Source organism: Gordionus sp. m RMFG-2023, chromosome 1 (assembly GCF_954871325.1).
Source record: "Gordionus sp. m RMFG-2023 chromosome 1, tfGorSpeb1-WG-v2, whole genome shotgun sequence".
NCBI classification, from domain to species: domain Eukaryota; kingdom Metazoa; phylum Nematomorpha; class Gordioida; order Chordodea; family Parachordodidae; genus Gordionus; species Gordionus sp. m RMFG-2023.
The window spans coordinates 86,056,214-86,067,273 of NC_088775.1; the positions used below are offsets into that span (position 1 = coordinate 86,056,214).

Consider the following 11,060-nt stretch of genomic DNA (forward strand, 5'->3'; position numbering starts at 1 on the left):
ATAAAATAAAAATTTGGCAATAAATAATTTCAAACAAATTTTGAATGTTTATTAGAATTCAACTTGATTACCTGTTTAAAATTAAAAAAAATAGGTGTTTATGTCCATTTAGAATAAATTAAACGCGAATCCAATGTCTTATGCTAATCTTAAATTATACTTCAAAATAGTTTATTATTTAAATATTAATAAATTATCTATAAAACGCTAATATTTTTTGTTTATAAAAATATAATTGCAATCACAACATAAAAACAAGATTTTCTTATTTTTTGAAATCACATTGCCTTTTTTTTATACAATGTTGCACTTATATGTAAGTAATCATTAAAATATACGCAAATTTTTATGGTTAATTAATCAAATGTAGTATATAATAATTTTGTCAATTTAGTTATATCTTGTGATAAAATAAAGTATAATTTTCATGTTTGTATTAAACAATGTAGATAATAATCGCAAGTGTAATTATATTTCAATTTTCTGTCCCAAATTATGGTAATTTATTTAAAATTTAACAATATATTTGACCAATGAATAAACCCCATTTTTATTTAGCCATGGAAAGTGAAGCAAATAGAATCTCAGAAACCCCAAGAGATGGTTAAAATGCTTTATTTACTTAATGTCTTTTATTCTTATATAAAACAACCACCCAGCCATGCTATATTTTATAAGCAATAAATTTTTTTGAAATCTTAGATAGAAGTTATTTCCCTTAAATGCACCTTTAAATCATATAAGCTCTACGGACCAAACTTCTATAATTTATAAAAAATAGCTATCGAATATTTTAAAACTATTATCTATCACCTAAGTCCTAGTCCAGACTATACCTTTAACGCCATAATTATATTGCTATCATTTTCCTTATTTTTTAACTTATAACATTGCAAAGGTTTTAAATCAAATGTTAAAGCAGTGTACCAAAAAATTTTTTTTAAGAAATGTAGAAAAATAATAATATAATGGCAAAAAATATTAGATATCAGATTTTGGAGCCTGGATTAAAAATTTGACACCAGTTCTGAACATTTTTCCAAAAAGTGCTGATTCTTGGTTCAAATCTGTTCTTGGATGGTTAGAACTGCTTCAAGGTTCTAGATTCTGATCATCAGGGTTCCAAATTTTATTTTACTTAATAATTTTTTTCCTATAAATTTTAATTTGTTGGGTATCTAGTTTCGGTTATTTATTTTTTTACCGTTTTTAGATTTTTGTTCTTGCTACAAATTTTCTTTAATGTTAAATATTTTCCAAAATGAACTATAAAAATATTGTTGTCACGATCCAAAAATTTTAATCTTAAAAATATAGTGCAATTTATTTAGAATTTCTTCATATTTTATAAAGTTCAAATTTTTATGGTAATTAATTTAACGTTTTTTTAGTAATCAAAATGTTATAGTTGATATATTTTCTAAATCAATCATATCTTAAATCATTATAATAAAATACTTTCTTGTTTTCTCGGGTATATTTCCAAAGTAAATACAGGAATTTAAGGCTGACTTGAAAAATTCATAGATCTTAACGATTAAAGATATTAAATATTTGGATGCTAATATAAACATATTTACATTTTTATGACAACACTCAATAATTATTCTTACCTATATCTTTCTTTTTATAACAATGTATCAAGTGGAACAAAATTTCAAATTAAACCGGAAATAAAACCTATTTAAAATTTACAGAATTGGTTTCCAGAACTGTCATAAGCAAGAAGTACGAGCCCTGGGAACATCGTATCAAGTTTAAGATCCAAAATCAGAATCCATTTTTCAAAATTTTAGCAACCAGAACCATATTAAAAATAAATATATGCTAACAGCAACCAGAAATTTTCTTTGATCCATTTATAACTCCGATATCTAAAAATTTGCTATCTTCTTTTTTTTTATTTAAAGATTTTCAAAATTTATCTGAAAAAATAATTTTTCTAAACTGTTTACCAAACAAATAGAAAAACGAATAAAAGCTATATAGAACAAAATTAGAACATTCTAGCATATTAAATTTTATAATCAAATCAACTGGTTTAAACATTCCCTGTGGGTTCACCTACCTTCAGTTACACCTATTTTTCTCTTAGACCTATACCTGAACCAGATTTTTATTTTAAACAAACAAAAAAATTAACATTTCGGATAAAATATGCTTCAAACGCTTTACGCTTCATTCACGGTTAGGGTGAATTGGATATAAAATATGCTCTATTTTTGTATTATTTGCGGCGAATTTCGTATATTTCTCCACAAATTCGCGCTAACTGTGAATAACGGGTTATTACGATTAAAAGGCTAAGATGATGTGATAAAACCATATTATTACTCATCCTAAAAATTTATAAGTTACAATGAAAGTAATTATGTGAAATATTAAAAAAATAAAATAGATGTAAAGAGTGTATACATTGGACCACATACGCCAGGAAACACATTTGTGTGCCCTCCTGGCAGCTATAGGGGGTGTCATCTTGTCTAATATGAAAGATTTTTAGCTTTATAGCACCAATGAATTCCTTTTACAAATCTTGAGAGAAAATTTTAAATAAATTCTTCTTTTATTTCCTCTCTTCCAACTCTTTGTTAAATTATAGATATATTTGTGAATTGGGGAATTAAATTTATATGTACATAATTCTTAAATTGCTATCAAATAAAAGTAAAAATATATTAATATAGGATGAATTATTTATTTAAGAAATAGACATGTATCATTTATTGTGAGAAAAGATCTTCCCGTGTAACATTTGAAACTGACAGAAAATTGGTTATTTTTAAATATTTCAAATTTACGTATTATAATTTTTTAAAAATAGGCAAAAAAGACATACAACCTCACACTTTTATATTGATTTATATTTTTATTAATACTATTCGAAGTTGATACTTTTCTATATACAAAATTCTATTAAAATTATGCTAAATTCTATAATAATAAAATATTTTTGTATTATTTAAAATTAGTTTTCTGTTTATTGATTGGGACAAACCTAATTGATGAATTAGTATGATAAATAATAATCAGGCATTGGATAAAGGTGTACCCAAATATTTTTTGCCTCTGTAACTTTCGTTCTGTCATGATGCCAATCTTGGTATTTTCATTTTTATTTCAAAAATGCATTTTTAAACTTTCTACCAAACGGGTTGGAGGATGTACTAAATACCAACTATTACTGATATAATTTTCTAAGTAAATGCTTCCAGATGTTAAAACATTATTCATGACATTGTTTTTATTTTGCTCATAATTTTGTTTTTTGTGGTATAATAGATTTTAGAATTGATAAATAAGCCATTAAATATTAATGTAAATCATGTATTTATTTTATATTCCCCTTTCTGTCATAATGCCAATATTTCTTAGTTCTTACCTTAGTTTTTCCTCTTTAAAGCAAATATTACCTACCTAAAAATTTTTATTTAAAAATTATGTTTGTTAGACAATTAGAAAAATGTTCAATTTGGAAATGGCTTTAAAAGGTGTTATTCCAGAATAATTTATTATATCGAATTGAGTGATAAAATATTAAATGTTTTCATAACATCTCAATATATATATCTATCGTAAATCAATTTATGGTAAATAAATTGTGGCTAAAGGCTTCGTATATAAAAATACAATAATATATTATTACGTGTAAAAAGTAATATCGATTAAATATATTAAGAAATAATAGCGCACAAGCAACAATGTTTAAATGAAAGGCCATACTTTTTTATCTAAAAAAATTATTTGAGAGGGGGGGGGCGTGATTTCATTAGGTTCGACAGCCTGGTTCAGTTTAGGCATCCATTTTTTAAATTGTTTTTCCCTTGCTAGATCAGGAAATATCTGAAGAGTCCCTTTCAAAAATAATGATGACTAAAATCAAAGTGACCATTGATTCTCAAACATGGTGTTTGAACATATACTCATTTTCCAGTGTTATCACAAAAATTGTAGAATGAACTTGAATATAGTGATGACTCATTTTTATTAAGAGGATAAAGAAAATTAAAAATAAATAGATTAGTTTTAAAATTTTTACCTTGTTAAAGTAGGATTTTATGCGTGAAGTGTATCATTTCAAAAGCACCTCCACCTTAAATCAATATTATGTATAACGTTAAGCAATAGCATTTAAATTAATAAAAATTCTTATAATTATATAGTCTATGGTTGTAAAGATGCAGGAATAGAAAAGGTGTCAATTGGTGAATGGGCCGGAAATGGAAGAAGGAAAATATAATCTGAATCGCAAAATAAATGAAGATACAAACGATATGTGGTTCGATATGTGAAAGTTTAGGAATGTTGTAATCGATAACAAAGTGATTAAGGATGCGTGGAAAAAGTATATGAAAAACTTTTTTTCCACCATTTATTTAATTAATGTTTTAAAAATACACAACTCAAGAATGGATGACAGACGTGTGCGATTCGATTTTATGTGAAGGAAGTGTTCCAGCAGACTATAAAAAAAATGGAGTTATTTAGATTACAAAGAAAAAAATGTAATCCGCTAGATTGTGGCCCGTACCGGGCGAATAAGCTCCTGGAGAATGGATTAAAAGTTTTCGGGATAATATTAGAGAGAATCAGAAAGTGAAAAGTGATGATAAGTAGTTTAGCATTATGTCTGGGAAAGGAGTCATAGATGTGAATTTTGTGGCATGACAAATACAAAAAAAAGTATCAGACAAAGAAAAGGGTATACTTTATTACGCATTTGTAGACTTGGAGAAGGCGTTTGAAGGTCCCATGTTAGGTTATTAAATGGGTTTTGAGAAAATCAGCTGTAGAAGAATGGTTAGTTTTGGCTCTGATGATATAAAAGGATGTCGAATGGTTGACATATGGTGATGTGTGACTGCATGAGGGATCCTTTTGGGGTCTATTATTATTTATCATTTAATGGAAATGGTTTCAAAAGAAGTACATGAAGGTCCATAGAAACTTCGGTACGCTGAAGATCTTGTATTGTTGGCAACAAGTAAAATAGTTAAAAATATTTTCATATGAAAGATGGCTAAAATGAATGAAGGATTAGGATGTTAATATGCAAGGATCAGATAATAAGGTAGAAATCGGTACTTGGTGAATGTGGGAAAGATTTTTCTAGAAATTCAATTCAATACAAGATGTCAGAAATGGGTGCATAAAGGATTGACTAGAAAGGAAGCTTGAGGTTAGCAAGCATGACTTTTATCAAACATGCCTGAATGGGGTATAGGTGGTTTAGCTATTGGCAATCTAGCTATTTTACAATAAAAGGAAATGTTTTGTATTTGGGTAGCAGCTGAACAGATGGAATTGTTATTTCTTATCTTGTTGAAAGGTTCTAACATATAAAAAAGTATCTCTAAAGAGTTGAAGGAAAAGTTTATATAAGCTGTGTGCGAAGCTGTTAGTCTTTATGGTGATGAAACATGGGCAATGTAAATTTTTATTTGAAACAATAAGATAAGAAAATGAAAAAGTTTAAATAATTAAATTTATAATTAACTTAAAACTGTATGTTGAATTGGATTGACAATATGTTTAATTAGTTTTCTCTAAATATAACAAAAAACATATGTTACATTATTAATTAAATTAATGTATTGCAACAATATAAAATATTTTGGAAATAAGCTAATATAAATATTGATATAGGTATCAAATAGAAGCTAATTAAAATAAAGGAGAAAAGTCGGATGTCATTCTTGACTAAATATCAACTAGTTATTTTTATAAAGAAGAATGATTGTTCATTTGTATATCATATATACAAATTATATAATTATACAATAATTTAATTTTTCTAAATAGTAATCAATACTCTTTTAGAATTGATGTCAGCTATTTATAATCAAAAAAGAATACCTAATTTTATTGTTTTAATAAAAATGGGATTCATATGTTAAACATTTGGTCTGATAAAATATTAAATAAAAGGGTTAATTATATGTAGTATTGGTCTCCGTATAGTATATTTGTCGATATATTTTAAATAAAATAATCTAAAATCTCCCCCACCCCTCCATAACATGAATCTACTTAGTGCTTTAGGAAAAAATCTGATCCTTGCTGGATTCGAACCCTGAAGTATTGGACTAATGATACACGCAGTCACTGACCAGGTCACAGAAGCTACTCAAGAACAAATTTTATTTTGTATATATATGGATCATGATAGAATACATTTCCGGTATGGCGTTACAAGCTTATGTAACAGTAGAATATCAACTGAAAACAATGAATAAACCAAAACTAATTAGCTAAAACAATTTATTTATTGTTATATTATTGTAAAATAATATATTAATATCTTCAATTGTGATGTAAATCTTTATTTTTTACTGTCTAAGGCTTTAATTTCACATTATATTTTTACTTTACATTAAATTTGAATTTTATTTTGAGGGGTCAATTTAAATATTACGGTCAATTTATTTGACCAAGTATATATATGACTCTATTATGTATACAAGATTGATTATATATTATCAAAATATTATCGACTTAAACCACAACGTTAGTGCAAGTTTTCCCCCTTGCAACATTTATCCAATTTATTTATGAATTATAAAACTTCAAATTCCATAAATTGATATAATGAAGATCATTGCCGGAATGTAAATGGGGTATAAAGTACAACTAAATATAACAAATTTGGTCAGAAGATCTTTTTATATTCTTTTCAAAAACGGATATGGGAAATGGCATTTTTGCTATACACTTATAATTATATTTATCTACAATGTAACTGATATATTTTGCTATATTTAAAATATCACAAGGTATAAATCGAATAGTGCATTATTTTTATTTGATATTGTTTAAACACACATCACATTCTTAATTTAATTGTCTCGATATTCTAGACTTTATTAATTTAAAGTACCTTCAACGATTGAAAATATTAACAAAATTTTAACATTTCTGATAGTCTTTTTAAAAGTTTTTAAATAAATTACAATCGAGTCAAGGTCTTAGCGATAAAAAAGTTACAAATTTTCAAAAACGATACTCTTTATATTTATAACATTATTTTCACATTTTAAAGTATAATTGGGACATTTTTATTTCTCACTTGCTTTACCATGCTGTATTTTCATGTAAGTAATTATAAAAATAATAATCTTGTTTTATATCTAATAAACTAAAATATAAGCATTATACATATAAGAATACCAATTAAATTTCATTCAAAATCAGTTATTTAAAATTTAAATATTAAATTTTTTGTTGAAGATAATTCATGGGAAGAAGGGAAGGGGGAATAGTGGCTAGATAAATTTTCCCCGATAAATTATATTGGAGATTAAGATAACCCATCGCGGGCCTTTGTCTGTGTTACCTTAATAATAGTTTATTTTTTATTTTTTTTTTATAAAATGCCTTTTTTCCTAAAAATTTCGAATTATAGTTATTATTATAAATTAATAACTAATAACTTTTCTTTCAACTTATTGTTTGTAGTGATATATATTGAATTCATATTGGGGAACTATCTTACAATGATATTAAAGAGAGCAGGGGAATTTTTGAAGGGGGTAGGCTTGGTTTATTACATAAAAAGCATAATTACAAGTTTATATTTTAATAATTAATATAGGTAATAATAGTATGCCTACTGATCATCCAATCTTCTGTCTCTAGTCACGGTAATATTTTTTTTTATAAATTAAAGGAAAATAATATATTAAATTATATATAAATATAAATTGTATATAGCCAAAGTTTTACAAGAAGTTCAAACAATTTTGACAACAAGTTCCAAACCTTCAAAAGATGGTTTAAATGCTTATAATTTATATGAATTCAATATATACATATAAAAAATAAACAGAAACATAACTAAAGAAATGGAGGGTATCGGAATTTTTAAATTGGATCCATTTTTGATTAAATTAGTACTATTTTATGCTTCATAATGAATATGTATAATCTTTGTTATTTTTGTTTTCAAGAGATTTTTTTCTTGCGAGGGATCGGAGAGGGGGGAGGTTTATTAGGTACACCTATCAAATATTTTTACTTATTGCTGGAAAACATTTAGCCTGCATGTTTAGAAACATATATATTAGTCAAACTCTTTAGTAAAAGTCTTGTTTGCCAATCAAACCAAATATTTGCTTTGCCTATAAAATTGGTTATATTTGATAGAGTTTTTTTAAAATATACTTGTAATATCTTTATACGTTTTAATAATCTTTTCAGAAGTTCAAATACATGGAAGCATTAGAAGCTAATCAAAAAGTTTGCCCACTTTAATATCAACCTACAACGTTATGCCACATAAATACTATCAAACAAATCATAATATCTTGTTGTAAAAAGCACGATTTTAGTAACTGTAAAAGGTTAGGTAATGAATCAAAGACAATATAAGAACTGTTAGCAAGCTGTAAGAAACTTTAATAAGTAAGTTATTGAAAGACCCTGTAGCCTATAAATAAAAAGGTTGCTAAAAATAATAATAAACATATATATAAAAATATGAATAAATAATTTTAATATCACTTTATTACATGATCCAACATAATTATAAAATTAATAAGACATAAAAAATATAAGTATAATAAATTTAAAATAAATAATAAAAAATATTTAAAAAAATTTTTTTTAAATTAAAAAAGTAAAAGAATTTGCTAGTTAAATAAAAATTGTGTAAAAAATGTAAAAAATATAAAAAATACAAAATGAATAACTAAATAATTGTTGAACCGTTAAAGTATAAAATCTCTACAATTATCTCTCGTTTTCATCTCATTTACATAACAAAATTATTTATCTAACAAAAGTGCTGTTTGTGCATATAACCAATCTTCATAATTCTATAAGTAATTTTGCATATAATAAAAAAAAAATATAAGTTATATTAAAGATATATAGGTATATTACAACACTTGTGATATCTTTTGGAAATAATCCTTATAAAATTTCCATTCAAAACTATATCACTGTATATGAATGGAGATTTATTTCTGGTCCCAAAATTTTTCTTACAATTTTATGTCGTTAGAATATCAATAAGAAATATTTTTTGTTTAATTACTGGCATTTTATTATTTTTTTTGAAAAGAAAAAAGAAGAAAAAATCTCAAGATTCATAACAAAAAAGATATGTTAGAAATTATTTTAGCTAAGTTTATCGAAGAAATATTTTTCCAGAATCTTGTTAAATATTTCGATAATCTTGCGATGATTCCAGTCAAAATAAAGGAATAATATTCTTCGCTCATTTTGACAAAAAATATGTAATCGGCTTATTAATAGAGGAATACTAAATCTCAATTCATTGTTCTTGTGTTCAGTCAAGATAATATACTGAAACATGGAATATATAAATATATATAAAATAAGTTATAGGGCAGCAGCAGGTTTGCAGCAGCAGGTTTGAAAGTTAAAAGGGGGTTTTTAATCTTGTGGGAATCAAAGATTCCTATATCTGGTTCGCATCCGATTAGATCAAACCAAATTGAAACAATTGGTGTAGAAATATACGATGTAAAACTGGCATAAAAAGATAAATTAGCTATAATAAAACACAGAATATATTGAATGAATCCATAAATGAGTTATAGAAAAAAGGCATTGTGTTTTTTTAAATGTCTATGAAAGAGAACTCTATATGAAGAAAAAAAAGCTATATAAATCCAATCGCAAATTGTAATATAATGGGTAAAATTTATATGAGCCGATTTTTCAGGGGCAAACTTTCTAGAATATTAACCGGGCTAATTTTCCGGGAGTCCGTTTTCTTGCAATTCCTTTTCAGGGAATCATATTTGTAGACTCGTTTGTCCTTTTGAATTTCTAGAAAGCGTCTATTTTAAATATAGCTTATTTTTGGATGAATTAAATGATCCCATAATAAATTTATTTTTAATTTGGTATAATTGATTTTTAAACTTTAAAAAAACGTCGATTTATTTTACCAAATTAAGAATATTATATTATCAAAATAATAACTAAACATAATGAGTCAAGTTTTGGGCCATGCTAGAAAAATAAATTTCTCGGTTAGTTTGGGAATTTAAAATATATTGCAAGAGATAAATAACTCCGTGATTATCTAAGGCTTTTAAGGGTGTCTTTTAATTCCTATTCTCATTTGAAAGATATATAAATCATATGGTATTATAATCAAATCTTAATCGTGAAAAAGTTATCCTATTTTTATGTAATATTTTAAAAGCATTTACCCCAAATCTTTTTTACTATTTTTAATAAAAATTTTAGATACCTAATAAAAAATTCAATATTACTATCAATTAGAAACTAATCAAAATTTTCATCTGAGTTAACGGCATCTATTCTTTGGGGGGGGGGGGTTACTTCTCTTATGCGCTCCCATGGGATGCCATATAGCCTCAATGGGATAAATAAACAATTCGTTCCTTTTCACAAACTTTATTGCCATTTGATTTCTTTATTTTCATTAAAATTGTGGAAAACAGATTTCTAACATAATAACAATTCTTCCTCTTTTATCGCCCCTTTTTAAACCATGAAATATATTTATGAATTACATAAACCATATTTGTATCTATTTAAATATATTTAATTATCATTCTTAAAAATTCGAAATAAATAACTTTAACCATAGGTATATAAATTATTTGTTTAATAGAATAGGGCAATGGAACAGTTAATGCGTGAAGTTGGCGTAGGTAGTGTTGTTTAAATGGCTCGATTTAGTCAATTTTAAATTAAGATTTTAGACAAAATAATAACGCAGGCCTTGAGATTTCGTTAATAAAATCTTTCTAACATCTATAAACAAAATCTCTAGGTCTTGCGTAACAATTGTGTGCTAAAATATTGAGATGTAGGCATAGGAAGTGTTTGGAAGATAACCCCCCCCCCCCCACAAAAAAAATATGGGTTTTTTTTAATTATATATTTATATTGATATCTATAACGAAAATTTTCTTTCATTTCTTTTAAATTGAAAAAACCCTATCCTTAATTTTCTATTTCTATAAAATGATCTTAGAAAATTCTTTTTCTATTTAAATAAGGATACGAGAAAATTAAAAAAAAATTTGATTTTTAATTCTTACAAAAAAAAATTATAT

General features: G+C 25.5%; 1 long non-coding RNA gene across 2 annotated transcripts; it reads left to right on the forward strand.

Moving 5' to 3' along the window:
• Positions 1-212: 212 nt before the first annotated feature.
• LOC135931694 (uncharacterized) lies at positions 213-2,839 on the forward strand. 2 transcript variants are annotated; one of them, XR_010573124.1, is made up of 6 exons: positions 213-316; positions 450-498; positions 559-603; positions 2,399-2,667; positions 2,713-2,775; positions 2,825-2,839. It is a non-coding gene; the product is annotated as an uncharacterized LOC135931694 (long non-coding RNA). The 2 variants fall into 2 exon arrangements; XR_010573123.1 differs by having other exon boundaries at positions 2,399-2,775.
• The last annotated feature ends 8,221 nt before the right edge of the window (positions 2,840-11,060 follow it).